This window comes from Castor canadensis, chromosome 11 (genome assembly GCF_047511655.1).
Source record: "Castor canadensis chromosome 11, mCasCan1.hap1v2, whole genome shotgun sequence".
Taxonomy (NCBI): Eukaryota; Metazoa; Chordata; class Mammalia; order Rodentia; family Castoridae; genus Castor; species Castor canadensis.
Genome location: NC_133396.1, coordinates 36,343,574 through 36,360,574, shown reverse-complemented (window position 1 = coordinate 36,360,574; position 17,001 = coordinate 36,343,574).

Sequence of the window (17,001 nt, the reverse complement as noted above, 5' to 3'; positions counted from 1 at the left end):
GTGTGTGATGTGGTGTGGTATAGTGTACACAGTATATGAAAATCAGTACAGCGGTTCCTCAAAAAACTAAGAGTAGACCTACCTATGACTGTACCATACTACTCTTGGCCATATATCTAAAGGAGTGTATATCAATATACACAAGAGATGCCTGTATAGCCATGTTATTGTGACTCTCTTCACTATGGCCAAACTGGAAACAGCTGAGTCACCCAACCACTGACGAAGGTTCTTAATCTTAGTGTAGTCAAATGCACCCCACTATGATACATGGTTAGAACTTTCGTAATCTGATGAGAAATCTTCCTCCATCTCAAGGCAATAAAGAGCTCCTCCTATATTAACTTTTGGAAATTTTATTGATATTTAAATTAATAATCCACCTAGTTGACTTTTTTATTTGGTGTGAAGGATTAAAGATTTATTTTTTAAACTGGTGTGGTGGCAGACACCTATAACTGCAACATTTGAGAGGCTGAAGCAATTGGATTGTCAGTTTGGGACCAGCTCAGGCTATACAGTAAGACCATGCCTCAAGAAAACAAATTTATTTTTTGTCATGTGAATATCCAATGAATCTAGCATCTTTTATTTGAAAGATCATTGTATTAGTCAGAGCTCTCCAGGGAACCACTGTGAACCCTGACTAATATGAACTTGGGGGAAACTGGCTCATGTGACTATGAAAGCTGACAAATACCAAGATCATCAGGGTGAACTGACAAACAGAAGACCCACAAGAACTAATAGTGCAGTCCCAGTTTGAGTTCAAAGGAATGAGAAAAACCAGTGTCACAATTTGAAAGCAACCATCAGGGAATCCCCTCTTACAGACAGGAGGAACTCCCCTTAGAGACACACAGATCACCCTTTTTGTTCTTTTTAGACCTTCAACTGATTGAACAAGGCCCAACCACATTAGGAAGAGCAATCTGCTTTATTCACTGTACTAACTTAAATGTTCATCTCATCCAAAAATGCCCTCACAGAAACACTTAGAATAATGTTTAATTTATTATCTGGAACTTTGTGACCCAGTCAAGTTCATAAAGCTGGCCATCACAACCATCATCTCTCTGTTGCTTTGCAGGGATGCCTTGGATCTCTGTGTGTGTGGTCTGTCTTTGAACTCTCTGCTCTGTTCCATTGATTTACCTCCTTATCTGTATGCAATATCATATTATATAACTGGCAAAGCTTTACTAGAAATCTTGAGAGCTAGTAGAGTACATCCTCCTACTTTGTTCTTTACTTTCATTTGTATTTCATGGTATAGAGGTTTGAATTAGAGCCTCGTGGTTGCTGGCAGGTGTTCTGCATCTTGAGCCATGCCCTCAGCCCCTACTTTGCTTTTTGCTGACACTGTCTTGTCCCATTTGATTTCCTGTGTACGTTTCAGAATCAGTTTCTCAATAAGCACACATAAGCAACTATTCAGTTCAAAATACTTTCTCATTCCCATTGCACTACCTTCTCAGGTCCATATTTTTTTTTCTTAATTTCTAAACATATGGGAACTTTCATTATTTTTTAGTTGATTTGCACCTTAATATCATTATTTTAAAAGAATATACTCTGATTATGTTAATCTTTCATGGTCAAATATAGCAAGTGTTGTATGTGCCTTTGAAAGAGTATGTACTCTGCATGTGCTAGACATATGCTATGTGTACTCATTTATTAAAATTTTCTAATTATGGTGTTCAAATCTTCTGTATTTTTACTGGTTTAAGATCTGTCGATTTATCAGTCACTAGGAGAAATGTGTTAAAATCTTATGATATAATTGTGACTTTTTTCTAGTTCTTTTGTAGGTCTGTATCTGCTTTACATATTTTGAGGTTATATTACGAGAAGCATACACATTTAGAATTGCTACAAATTTCTGGTAGAATCAACTTTTTGCTATTACTTTGCTATTATCATTGGTAATACTTTTTTGCCTTACGTTTCTGTGTTTGGTACTAATGCAGACATACAATTTTTTTTAGTGTTAGCATAATATACCTTTTCTAACTTTTTACTTCAGTATTTTCTAATTCTTATGTTTAAGATGTGTCTCTTTTAAACAGCATATAGTCAAAAAATTTTTTAAATTTCACCAGTTTAATTGCAATATTTAGTCTCTTTACATTTAATGTAATTACTGATATGTTTAGGTTTCTTGTTGTATGTCAATGTTCTCTTTCCTCCCTTCACACACAGATATCTCTACTCTTCCCCTATTTTTCTTAACCATACATCCAGATTTTTCAGAAAAATAAAATCAACTAAACAGAAGTCCAAAGCTTAAGAAATGAAGAACATCAGAACATTACAGCTCATACCTGTAATCCTAGCTGCTTGGGAGGCAGAGATTGGGAGGATCATGGTTAAGACCAGCCTAGGCAAAAAGTTTGTGAGACCCCATCTTAATCAATAAAAATTTGAGCATGGTGACAGCACACACCTGTCATCCCAGCTATGTGGAAGAAGTAAATAGGAGAATCATAGTCCAAGCTGGCACAGGCATAAATGTGAGACCCTATTTGAAAAATAACTAAAGCAAAATGGGCTAGAGGTGTGGTTCAAGTGGCAGAGCACCTATCTAGCAAGTGCAAGGCCCCAAGTTCAAGCCTCAGTACTCCAAAAGAGAAAAAAATAGAAAAAGAAAAAGAATGTTCTTCAATTAAAGAACATCTTTTATTTTTCTGAGGGTTTGAAACACAGGGCAAGGCTCAAATATTCAATAATTATTTGTTTGTTCATGGATTGAACATGATTTTTGTCTCAATGGAGGAGACCTTAACCACTGGGCCTCACCTTGAATTTGAATCAACCACTGTGTGATTGAATGGGGGAGGGGTCTAGGTAAGAAGGTGTTACATAATTTTCTAGAGTAAATTGTAGTAAGTCAATGAATTTAGTATTGGAAGTCAATTATAACACCTGAATAATTCACATAATCTAAAATTAAAGTTAAGGGGGGCCCAGGATGTGTCTGGGATGGGGGAACCCATAAAAGACTTGACTTTGGGGTTACAGGTCATTCTGTTGACTCAGATCCTTGGTCCCCAATTTTCCCACAGATGTAACCTTTCCTTGCACTTTCAGGCCCCTCAGAGACTTGGTTCCAGGTGACATTATTCTCCTAAACCCTGGCTTCACTGGAGTTGGCACAGGCCTGCTGGTTTCTTTGGTGAGGAAGCTATGGTAGTAGCTGAACTACATTTCACATAATTCCCTTCCCATTTGTTTCTAGCTACAAGAGTCATTTCGCACAAAATTTGGAGGGTGAAAGTAAAGCAGCCCTGGTACACAGTGCTGTTCTTGCTCATGGAAGTCATTTTAGCTGGGCCTGCAGCTGCTCTACCTTCCTTGGATCCTCCTTCAGCTTGTCCAACTCCTGGGCCATGTTGGGGGTGCAACTTTTCCTGCAGAAAACATCCATCATGGAATTGAGGCAGTTAGAGCCTGACACAGCAGTTAGAGTCCATTCTTGGGGGCTCTGGCTTGTGCCCTTGCATTTCAGCTTGTCCTTCCTTACTCCTGTTTTATCTCCATTTTCCCCTTCTGACTGCCTGCCCTGCAGACTTCAAGCTCCAGCACCATATATGAAGACTATAACCATACAGAGACTGATCAACCAGCTCCCACCATTGTGTGGGGTAAATCCCTCATTATGCAAATATGCACCTATTAATCTGATTGAATCCTAAGTGATGCAAAACAGAAGGATTAAACAGAGCATTGAACAAAGAAGTTCTCAGGCCTCTGGCCTTTCCATTCTTTTCTCTTTTGTGTGAAGTTTAGAACCAATTCATATTTTCAAAGATCTTCCCTCCAATCTTCATGGTCCATGCATGACTTATGGGCAGACTCTCTCCTGTTCTTACTTTCTTACCTCTGTCCCTTCTGCCCCGGAGAAGCGTCTCTGGTTCCCTAAAGTTCCCAGATCAGGACAGAAAGCACCTCTATGGCTTCCCTCAGTGTCTAACACCCTGGCTGGGCCTCAGGAGCTGGGCACACTTGTGTGTACCTGCTCCTCAATCCATGGCTCATGGATTGTCCCCTCAACATTCCCTGACCCTCTCCAGACAGGAGGACTGGTAGTGACATCTCACCAGAGTAGGAACACTGGTTGCTAGTGTCACAACGATCGTCAACACATTCTTCATGGACTCAGAGAAACACAAGAGAAGTTATGGGCAGTAGGGTGTCCACCCTAAAGAGGGAACGGGCATCCAAAGCTTAAGAAAAGTCAAATCAATTCTATAAACGTTTTGAAGGGGTCAGCAAGAAGTCGATGGAGACGTCACTGCTCAAGGCTGCAGAGGTGGACACGAGAAAGAATCCAAGGACATCAGGACATTTCTTCTTTACCTCAAATGTTTATTTTAAATCTGTACCTCCGTCTTTCTCTCAGTCTCCAGCTCCCTCTTGAGGGAATGCAGCTATTGGAACAGCTGGTCCTTGTTCCCTTTCTTTTGGCAGAACTTTCCAGCAAGAAAGCATCTCTGTAAATCACCCTAAAGATGAGAAAAAATTGCCACTTGCTCACTAGGAACCAAGTGGACCTGGAGTTTGCATCTTCTTAAGGATTGAGTTAAGCCTCAATTTCCCCACCTCCCTTGCTTTTCAACTCCAGAGACTAGGATAAGTAAAAGTCCTTGGAAAACAGCCCAGAACAGTTTGAAACCTGCTATGAAGTTCTTTGCTATTACTGACAGACTCTTAAGCCATAGGAATCAAGTGATATGGTTTGGATGTCTTTCCAGGATATGGGAAACAAATGTAAAATATTGAAAGAACGAGGATGGAGATAGCCTCATGGTCCAGAGGAGACTTGTGGGCTGAGGGCCACAGTGAGGACATGGTCAACAGGGCAACCGTAGAGACCTGCATGGTGGTGGCAGGCAGAGACGGGCGGGCAAAGCCAAGACAGATGGGCCAAAGCCAAGACAGATGGGCCACTTGTTGCAGCCTGAAGCTAAAGCCACAAACCCTTCCCATTACAGGCAGCCTTAGACCAAGAGGAGCTGGAGGCTGGGATGACCAGAGGGACTCATTAGGTGCATGGAATCATGCTCTGAGTTGCACATTCTGGGGTACTTCAGGTTCCACAGGGGTTCAGGATGTACAACAAGCTCAATTGCTCACTTGTTGGGGCTGACTGTATGGAAATGTTTTTGAGGGTGGGAGGAGGTGAGAGGTTAGCATTGCAGCCCTATGTGCCCGGAGAGATCTACAGATTAATGCCTCCTCCCACAGAGCCAGTCACCGATGCTGAGCCACCACTCCTCTGACCACACAGGCTGATGGAAGTGGTGATGCCACCATGTCCTGGGCAGCACAAGTCACACTTCAACCACATCGTGGGTGAAAAAGGACCATGACATCGTGTAGACTGGAGCGCTTCTAAGAAAAAGTGCTACCCAGTGAGGGGGAGTCAGGAGTTGGTGCTGGGCTACAGGCATGACAAGAGTGAAGAGCTTGGCCAGACATAGTGAAGCACCCCTGTAATCCCAGCACTTGGGAAGTGAAAGCAGGAGGATGGAGTGTTCCAGCATAGCCTGGGCTACATAGCAAGACCTGTCTCAAAAAAACAAAAACAAAAACCGAGTCAGGTACTGGAGGCCAGCGATGGCAAAAAGTTAGTGAGACCTCTATCTCAACTATAGCTAGGCACAGTGGCGTACCTGTCATCCCAAATTATGTGGGAGGCTGAGATCAGGAGGATTACGGTTCTAGGCCAGCTCAGGCAAAAAAAAGTATGTGAGACTACATTTCAATGGAAAAGAGTTGGGCATGGCAGTGGCAACCTGTTGTCCCAGCAACGGTGGACAAAAAGTGAGACCCTACCTCAAAAATAACCAGAGCAAAAAGGGCTAGAGGAGTGGTTGAAGTGGTAAAGGAACTGCCTAGCAAATGTGAAACCATGAGTTCAAAGCCCAGTGTCAACACCAAAAAAAAAAAAAAAGATTAATTTAGTCTTTAAACCATTGTATGTTTCTTCAAGCAGTCATAATTCCTGATAATATGCCCTCATTGGGTTATAGATATGTAATATGCGTTAGATATGGGTCATCTATATAGAGCAGGAACCTTAAGTATCCTATGAAAATAACCTAACTCATGGAGAAAATTCTAAGTATGAAAATACTTGGAACAGTTTAATTATAACAATTAAAAGTTGGTGCCACTATACAATTATTATATACTAATAAAAAGATTTTAAAAATTGGAAGCAGTCCAAACATGCTACGATAGAGCCTGACACTGCTCATGGCCTGGCCTGATGACTGAGTAAACTGGGCAACTCTTAAGAACACTGGAATGATTTGGGAGAATCTTCAATGTTAAGTACAGATAAAAAAAAAATACCAAATACACCTTTACCAGGACAGCAATAATGTCCTCTCCCCCAACACACAGGAAGGAGTAAAAAAAAAAAAGCAAACCAACAGAACTATCAGAAACCTAGGAAAAATGTTGCACTTGGAAGAAGTAAATCAAAATGTTAAAGTGGCAAGTTTTGGCCTGGTGCACACCTATAATTTCAGCTAGAGAGGCAGAGACAGGAGGATCCATGTTTGAGACCATCCTGGGCAAAAAGTTAGCAAGATCTCATCTCCAACAAATAAGTCAGGCATGGTGGCACATGCCTGTGGCAATCTCAACTACCTGGGAGGCTGCATGTAGGAGGATAGAGGTCTGAGGTCAGCCCCAGGCCAAAATGCAGACCCTATGTGAAAAATAGCTAAAGCAAAAAGGACTGGGGTATGTCTTAAGTGGTAGAGTATCTCCCTAGCAATGTACAAGGCCTTGAGTTCAAACCCTAGTACCAAAAAAAAAAAAAAAAAAAGGATCAGATTTGGGCAATAGAATTTTTTCTACCTTCAAGAAGAAAATGTACTCAGACTATGCCACAGAATGCAAATATGCCACAACAGGACTGGTAAGAATGGAGAAGAAAGGAATGGAGAGGAAAGTTCCCACATCTTAACCTGCATTTGCCCTACTGCTTGCTTTTCTGAATTTTGCATATTTTTCAAACTAGCTTTCACTACTTTGGGGAATAATCTATAGTTCACATTTTAACTCTTATAAAAAACAATTTTAATAAAAAACACCAGTAGCATTGCTCTTTCTGTACTCCTTTGAGAATCTTTCCCATGCTCATAGAGAAGGCTTTGTAAACCTGTGATGCCTGGGCAGCAACAGCCCTCTTGTGACAGTCCCAAAGCCAATAGATTAAAGGGGAAGAAGAAAAGCCAATAAATTAAAGGGGAAGAAGTGCTTGAAGAAATTGAGTCTTTGATGACATGATTGAATTGCCAGCAAAGCACAGAGAATGTCCACCTTGACTTTAAACAGGGAAGCAAATGTTTTAGGAATTTTGAGGAACTAGGACTTCCTTTTAAATAGTCTTTACTTTTCAATTTTAAGGACAAATTATTATTATGAGAAGTCAATATACCATCATTTATTTAATTATTGATCACCTTTAGAAAGCTTTTTTTAAGGTTTTTAATTTTGTTGTTGCTGTTTTCTTGCAGGGCTGGGGATTGAACCCAGGGTCTGATGCATGCTAGGCAGCTGCTCTACCACTGAGCCATACCCCCATTTCATAGGGCACATTTTAATTGTAACAGATGAGCAGTGACAAACACCATTGTGCATACAACTTTCTTCATCTTCGTGTTTACATTCGTAGGACAGACCCCTGGCAGAGTGCATCTGGTCAAAGGGTAACAACACTGGAAGTCTATCCTTCATAGTAGCTCCCAGTTAACCCAGCCAAGCCAGGGACTGGCGTATGCTAAGGGCTCACTGAAGTCTGAGGAATGAGTCAATGTCTCCAAGGCCAGCCTCAATCACACCTCTCCTGAAGCTGTGGCTTCCCTAATTCTTCTGTCTCTGTCCAAGTCATGGTCTTAGCTTGGCTTGTGCGTCTCAGGATTGCGGCGTTGTCACAGATGGCACATCCAGCAGGTGGAATAGCTGGCCATCAGAAGGCTCAGCATGGTGGGAGAAATGCCTGGGAGGAGGTACCAACTCCCTTGGTTTTAGGGTGACACCAGCATTGCACCTTCTCTGACTGTGGAAACTGTTTCCCCAGCAAGTAAGTAACTGAACAATTCTTGCAAGCTACCTGAGCCCTGTGGTGACCCAATGTTCCGGTTTATGCGACACACAGCACACCACCAACACCATGGTTGAAAGGCTCCCTTTGGTCTCCCCAGTCTGCTAAAGCCCTAAGGCTGTCCATAAAGGCAGGAGCTGTCTTGGACCTAAGAAGGAGGCAGCAGCTGCAGGTCCTCAGCCCCCGCACTACTCGGCTACCGCCTGAGCTCACACTCTACTGTCTAGTGCCACGGAGGTCCCCGGGGCTGCCCTTCCTGTCCTGTTCTTCACTGAGGCCCTCTTCTGCCAGACCTGTGAGTCTTTTGCCTTTGTGTTCCCACTCTCCTGCATGTCTGGGACCACAATGTCAATGTCTGTGCCTGAGACCCTCCAAGTAGGGAATTCCGAGGAATTTGGACACTACTTCTAGAGACTTCTCTTTTCTTAAGGGATTTTATCAATTCTGCTCTTGTGTTCTGGGAGACAGGGAAGGAGAGCGTTCCATTTTATGGATGAGAAAATGGAGGCCCAGTTGAGATTCTGACAAGAAGTAGAATCCCAGTGGTGCAGCTTTGGCTTTTCTATGAATTGCACATGGAACTCCTTAAAGAGAGAGAGAACAAGAAGCAAATTGTTCAGAAAACAAATTTCTTATAGAGAGATGTAAAATCCCCAAACCAAGATAGGGGATAAGGCTCATGAGAGGAGAGAAATGCAGAAATGAGCATGTCAAGAAGGACATGCCAATCTCCAGTGCGTCACTTCTCCTTATATCCCTGCCCACTCTCCCCAGGCAGTGCCTCCCTGCCATTCCTCCTGGCCCCATGGAGAAGGGTAAAGAGTGGCAGGTTGGCCTTTTCTTCTGAATGACTTCTTGGGATCTTGCTTTCCCATCTCTCACAGTGGGCGCTGACACCCCGACCGCCTGCTGCTTCTTCTACGTTTCTCGGAAGATCCCACGCAAATTTGTGGGTGACTATTATGAGACCAGTAGTCAGTGCGCCAAGCCAGCCATCATGTAAGTGCCTGTCCTCTCACCCATCCCTGGGGAGGGAGGCTGCCAGGGTTGGAGGAGGCCCCCTCTAGGTATTTAGCTCACACCCATCAGAGTGCAGAATTCCACCTGGGGTGAGTTCTGATCTATTCCGAAACCTGCAGAGTCCTTACATACCTGCCCCTGGGCAAGGGGGAGATAGAGAGGAGTGACAGGAGGAGCTGGCTTTCGCTTTCTGAGAGATCCCTATAAGGTACTCAAGGAAGGTCTGTGAACTCCAAGGTTAAAGGGAAATTTTATGAGAAATCTCAGGGCCAGGCCCTGAGATGTGTGGGAGAGAAAGATGCAGGGGCCACAGGAGAATCCCTGTAGAAGTCCTCCATGTTCCATACTTCTGCCCTTCTTCACAGCTTCCAAACCAAGAGGGGCCGGCAGATCTGTGCTAACCCCAGTGAGGCCTAGGTCCAGGGTTATATCACCGACCTGGAGCTGAACTCCTGAGTGGCAGTAATGGATGAAGTGTCACATCTGTGGGCCGACTGGGGAGCAAACACCTGAGCCAGGACAATGACCCTGCAATTCTGGAGTTCACTCCCTCTCTGGGTTCTACTCCCATACCCAGTCACACTCTAGGCTCTCTTTAACTTTAATTTTAGTCTTCAGATCTCATTTCATGTTTGTAACTTATTTCAATTTTTGAATTGTGTTGTACAATGAATGTTTTCTCTGACATGACATCCTCTTCACCAAACCTTCCTCCTTTCCCTTCAACTCTTCTTGAATTCCATATGTGGAACAATTAATGTGATTTGCTTTCTCAGGAGAGATTGTACTACTTCTACCAGATGGAAATGCTCATGGAATGCCTTTGCTTACCTCTGCATTTAGCATATTGAAGGCACTTATAGAAAAGTAAACCAGTGTTTTCCTTGAGGTGAGTGAATTGACTTGGTTTTCCTGGCAATCAGAATCAAAGGTAAAAGAAGATAGAGAAATATGAAAAGAGACAAGAATCCACAAGAATGGTGCAGAGCCCTACCACAGTCATAGCAGATGTTGCCTAAAGATCCTTTCCTGGAAGGTTGAAACCAACACCATTAATTTATAAACCAGGTCAAAATTGATGTGGTCTAGGAAAATGCTCTACTTAAATGAATACTTAGTCACATAAGTTCATTTTCATAAGTGAGCCTTTCCTCTGAATGAAGGCTAGTATTTGTAGAGGGCTTACCAAGTACTGGACTGTATGTTAAATCCTTGCTTCTGTTAGTGACAGCCTAGCAAACCCTGCCCTCAGACCAGTGAGGACTCCTACCCTGGTAGTTGGCTGAGAATCTTGGTCAAATTCTCTGTTGTCCACTATTCTGCTTCCTGGGACATTGGTCTGCATGGCTATCTCGAGGTGAGACTTGGAGGCTCTTTTAACCAGAATTAGCAAATATAAATACAGAATGAATAATTTTTTAGACTATGTATGCTTTGTGTATAATTTGGGATATACAAAAATTTGATATTTATCTGGAACTCAAATTTAACTAGGCATCCTGTGTTGTGTATGGCAGCCATCTTTGGAGTGAATGCCTCTTAAGAAGGTGACTATGTCCTGCTGGAGATGGGTGCCTGAGGATTGACTTAAGTGTAGACTGGTGTTTCTTAACCTTGAATTCACATAGCACATTAGCATCAGTTGGGGAGCTTTTATAAATTACAGTCCTAGGAAAAGGGGACCAGGAACTAGAGAAAAGGTTAGATCAAAAAGAATTAACCTAGAAGGCAACACACACGTACAAGAAATTAATGTGAGTCAACTCCCTGTATAGCTATCCTTATCTCAACCAGGAACACTTGTTCCTTCCTATTATTGCCTATACTCTCTCTTCAACAAAATTAGAGATAAGGGCAAAATAGTTTCTGCTGGGTATTGAGGGGGTGGAGGGGAGAGGGAGGGGGTGGAGTGGGTGGTAAGGGAGGGGGTGTGGGCAGGGGGGAGAAATGACCCAAGCCTTGTATGCACATATGAATAATAAAAAAATTACAGTCCTAGGGCCTTACATCCAAAGTTATAAATTTAATTTGTAGATTGCATCAGTAATTTAAAACCACCCCAGGTGACGTTAATGCAAGCCAAGTCTGAGAACCACCACTGGGTCACAATCATAGGTTATTTGGGGCCAGCCTTAAGGTTTCAGAGGCAATCAAGTCCCTACTTATTTTTGGAAACTTCGGGATCTTAGCTGGTTTTGGTAAATTCCATTGGATGGTAATCAAAAGCAGACTATCTGTCACATACCATGTTATTTTTAGAATGGGTTTTGAAACCTGTTCCAGCACTGAGCTGGGGGAGGGAGGTTTTTGTTCTCTCTTCCACCCTGAACCCCGCCCCCTTTCCACTCTATTGACTTCTACCTCTGCATTGCCCTCTGCTGGTAGAACAATGCCACAGGCATGAAGGCCACTGTAATTGGCTCCCTGCCTCTGATGTGTCCCAGCTGTACTCTTCACAAAGACCATGATTATTCCTTGTAATTTTATGTGTCAATTTGCCTGGCCTAAGTGTGACCTAGATATCCAATAAAACATTATTTTGGGGTGTTTGTGCAGTGTTTCCAAGAGAGATTAGCATTTGAGTCAGAAGACTAAGTACAGATCCACCTCACCAGAGCAGGCAGGCATCATCCAATCGACTGGAGTCCAAGAGGACAAAAGGTGGAAGAAATATGAATCCACTCTTTGAGGTGGGACATTCATTTTCTCCTGCCTTGAGACATCAGCACTGCTGAGCCTCTGGCCTTTAGACTTGCCCTGTCACCTCCCTTTGCCCCCTTCTCAGGCCCTTGGACTGGCATCAGGTCTTACCCCATTGGCTCCTGGGGTTCTTAGCCCTTTGGACTGAGACTTTGGACTGAATTACATCACTGGCTTCTCTGGTTTTCCAGCTGCAGTTGGAAGATCCTGGGACTTCTGGCTGCCTGTAGTTGTTTCAGCCAACTCCCATAATAAATACATCTATCTAGAGAAGACAGATGCCTAGCATTTTGTTTTCTGGAGAACTCTGACTAAAACATCCATTTTATCAATAAGATAAATATTAAACAGGAGGTATCTGAGAGGGAGGGGTCAGGCTGCTTCTAGACCCAACTTCTGTGTTCTGCCTATTCTCTCACCTTCTTATTTCTGCTTATGCTAATACTGGCTCAAAGCAGACAATTCTGCTTTTCTAGGCCTACAGGCTCCAGATCACTGGATTCTCAATCAGCATGGCTTGTAGTCAGCAAGAAGAAAGGGTCTCTTTTCAGAAAACTATTGCTTTTCCTTCTCTGCTATCAGATGATAGTTTTGAAGTAAGTTAATCTCTTTCTTACTGACTGATAAAGAAGTAATCAGTCTCCAATATCCTGAATTTTTCTCCCTCTTCCAGATCCCCTGAAACTGTTTTGTGTTATTGGTGGGGGAGGGGTGGAAAGAAGAAGAGATGAGATTTAAATCAAATTTGACCTTGGAATTTTAATGACCAGACAGTGTCAAGATCTTCCCAAGATGCTAAGGTGGAAGCAATGATGGGAGAAAAGTTAAGCATTTTGTGTTCATCCTCTGTAACAGTCAGGATAGGTTAGGCTGCACCTAGTAACAAACTCCAGTGGATCAACAAAAGAAAAGTTCCCCATTCACACAAAATCTGATGTGGGTTAGGTCATTGGTTCTCAAGTTTTAGTTTTACCAGAATCCCCTGTTGGGTTTGCTTAAGCTGGGATCCCTAGGCTCTGCCCAAGAGACCCTAAGTCTGTAGGTCTGGGGTGTGACTCAAGAGTCTACCTTTCTAGTAAGCAATCAGGTGATGCTGATGGTTCTGGTCCATGAGCTACACTTTGAGTGGTACCAATGTCAGAGCAACTCTCCCCCAATTAACAACTCGAGAATTTAGGCTGCTTTCATTTTGTAGCTACAGTCTCTGGAAGAGAAAGAAGATGGAAAGGACTTCTGTTTACTATCTTGGTCCAGAAGTGACATGTTTCACTTATGCTTATAGTCCATTGACCAGAAGTAGCCACATGAGCCCAAAGTGACTGCAATGCAGGACAATATATGGACCACTTAGCACCAACTTCTCTGACATTTATTATTTTTACTTTTTTAAGACAGGGTCTTACTATGTTTCCCAGACTGGACTTGAACTTGTGGGCTTGAGAGAACCTCCTGCCTCAGCTTCCCAAGTAGTTTTTGCCACTTACTCTGAAAAAAGAGAGTCACCAATGAAAAAGACCCAACCAATGTGAACTTTCACTCTAGTAGAATCTTTGTCTTCCTCTTTTTCCTAGATTATTATAGGATGTCAATTTAGTATTCATCTTTCATATGAAGGATCTATACAGTGTTGTTGAATTTCTTCACCTTGCATTTTACAGCAGCAATCTTGGCTCAGTCTAACTTTCTTATACTTAAAAATATAATTAAGACCAGGCATCAGCTACTTTTTTTCTGTATAAGGGTAGACAGTAATATTTTTGACTTTGTAAGTCATCTAGTCTCTGTCGCAACTATGCATTTCTACCACAGTAATAGGAAAGTAGCCATAGATAACATTAAATGAATAGGCCTAACTGTATTTCAATAAAACTTTATACATAAAAACAAGAGGTGTGCTGGATTTGTTCTGAGGACCAAAGGTAGCTAATCCTGATGTAGGCAATTAGTCTAATAGATAATTTGGCCATCACAATAGAAGCCTTGTTGCCTGTTGCTATAGTTCTGGTAAGTGTCTCCCAAAAGGCTTGGTCACCAGCCTGTGGTGCTACTGGAAGGTGACAGAACCTTTAGGAGGTGGCCCTAGTGTAAGGAAGTCAGATGGTTGGGGACATACGCTGGGAGGATATGCCTTATTGCCCTCTGTCTTTGTTTCCTGGCTGCCATAAAGTGAGAAACCTCCTCTGCCACCCATTCCCACTATGATGTATTGCACTGCCCCAGGCCCAAAGCAACAGGACCAAGTGACCATAGACTGAAACCTCTGAAACAGTGACCCATATTAAATCTTTCTTCTCATTCTTCCTCTTAAAATTGATTATCTTGGGTATTTTGTCACAGTAACAGAAAGCTGACTAATATACAGATATGGGCTAATGATTTTTTTCCTTTTCTAATATAAGTCACTGACTTTATAGAGCATAGATTCTAGGAAAATAATATTCAAGTACTGTGTTGATTTTCATAAATATGTTTTATTAAAATACTGGTTAAATCCTCATTGAATAAGTCACTAGTTTTTAGTCTTTAGTCTTCATGTAAATCACTTGGGCAGCTAGTGAAAAATCTGAATTCCTTAGATATAAACCCAAGAAATTCTACTGTGAGCATTCGAAACAACCATCCCAGAGGTTCTGGGAGGCTTAAACAATGCAGGCACAAATTTGCATGCTAGCCACACCATAATTGTTGCATGAGCATGGCAAGTTGTTTTAACCTCTGAGCCAACAAATTCCATCAAAGGAGGATATTAATAGTAGTTAGCCCTTAGTGGAATCATTAAGATTTAGAAGGTTGTGTGATGCTTTTTTTTTGAGACAGGGTCTTACTATGTAGCCCAGGCTGGCCTCAAACTCATGATTCTCCTACCTCAACCTCCTGAGTATTAGGATTACAGGTGTGTGTCACCATACCCAGCAGTACTACAGAATTCTTAAGAAAGCTTGACTTATATAAAATAAACTTAAGTGCATGAATGTCAAGAATGAATTTACCTAGTAAAGAAACACTGTGCACAATATTTTATAAAATAATCATTGTTTTATAAAATAATGTTTCAATTTATTTCAGGAATATGTAATTCACAGGCATTATGGTCATTTCTTACCTGCTGGCTTTGCCTCTTCAGATTTTCCTACTTGCTTCTCCTTCTCTCACCATTTTTCCAACTTTGACACAGCACAAAGACAACAGAATCACCAAAATCTAAGACTAGTTTACCCCAAATTTTTTCATTATTTCACCCATCTGAATGCAAAAATGGTAAATAACATTCTACAAATATTTGTTGGTTGATGGTTTTGGAACAAGGTCCTTTAGAAAAAGTTAAATATAATGACTCACCTACACAAGGAATAGGTGTCAGCCACCGTGTGATTGGCAGGGCTGGGGGAGGTGTGTTGTAGATAGCTTGTGGGAATCTCTTCAGCAAGCAGTTAAGATCATGCAAAAATGCATTATAAAAATTAATTAGGGTATGCAGAATGGGAGGAAATCTTGCCAGTTCTCTGTCTGATAAGATTAGTATTCACAATGTACAAAGAACTCAAAAAAGTTAACACCAGAAGAACAAGTAATCCAGTCAATAAATGGGCATGAATTGAAGGGACACTTCTCAAAAGAAGACAAATAGCCAATAATTACATGAAAACATGTTTAACATCCTTATCCATCAGTGAAATGCAAATCAAGACTACATTGAGATTCCATCTCATCCCAGTCAGAATGGCTATCATCAAATACAACAATAACAACAGCAAATGCTGGCAAGGATCAAGTGAAAAAGGAGCTATTATTTACTTCAGGTAGAATGTAACTTGATCCAGCCACTATGGAAATCAGTATGCAGAGTCTGCAAAAAACTAAAAATAGAACTACCATATGAAGGAAGGGGACTGGGGAGGGGGAAGAGGGTAAGACAGTGTACTTGATCAAAGTATGTTATATGCCTGTATGAAAATGCCACAATGAAACCCATTCTTTTGTACAATTAATACATGCTGATAAAAATTTAAATTGATTAGGCTAAATAAGTCAACATTTATATTAAGCATCCCTGAGTGTGATTGCTTGGCAACTAGCCCATGCTACATACAGGTAGATTGGGAAGGTGAAGAAACAGTCATAGGGTTCACTCAGGTCCATCCACTCTAATCTGTCACAGATGTAGTAGGCTTCTGTTGCTTCCAGGACACTCAGGAATTCAATTCTGAGGTCAGTGGTGCCCTTGGCACCAGTACAGATCTGCCAGCCTCTTTGGTTTGGAAGCTGTGAAGAGACACAGAGATATAAAAACTGAGGAACTGACAAAGAGATTCCTGGTCTGCTTATCTGCATCCTTTCTGCTTTGAAGCTAAGCTCAGGGTCGTTACACTTTCTCAGATCCCTAAACCTTTCCAGAATGAATTAGGGGGTCTCTTCAGGCCTCCCCCTCTCTTCTTTCTGACTGGTGCAGCTCCTGTCTGACTCCCTGTGGGTCCCAGGTCAAGCCAGAAGTCATCCCTGTGGCCTTTCCCTGAGCCCTACCATCAGATAGGGCCTCAATGGTCAAGGTTTCCGAGGATGGCCCACGTCTACCAACTGTTGCCTTGGTAGGCTGCTTTCTACTCTAAGTCCTGCTGGCTCTGTCCCTATACATCCTGCCTCTTGCTTGGGGCCCTGGGCCAACCCTGAGAGAAGGCGCAGGCTGAGCTCGAGTCATTTCTCATTAAGACAAATGAGCCAAATCCTTCCGCCCAACGATAGAGTAAGGAGAAAGTAGATGGTGAGAGCGCTGGTTAGGGGTAAAGATTTGGGGCTGGGGAGAACTGGAAGGAAGTTAGAGATTTCATGTTTCATCCACCCCACCTCTTATTCCTTTTTGGGCTTTAATCTAGCACGGGTCTCTAACTCCCTCTGCAGGAAATACAGCTAATTGAACAATTTCCTCAGCTCTACTGGGGAACTTAATACAGTCTAAGAAGAGATTTTTCCAGCAAGAGACCAACTTTGCAAATCACCTATGAGGTGGAACTGAGGAGAGTTTATTATTCAGATGGCCACTGGGAAGCCATTGTAGTTAGATTTTGACTTGTAGAAAATTCATTCAATTTTCCCTTCCTTTGAGTTATGTAGAATAGAAAGCTAAAACCCTTTTTGGAAAAAAAAGTCCCCAGATCAGA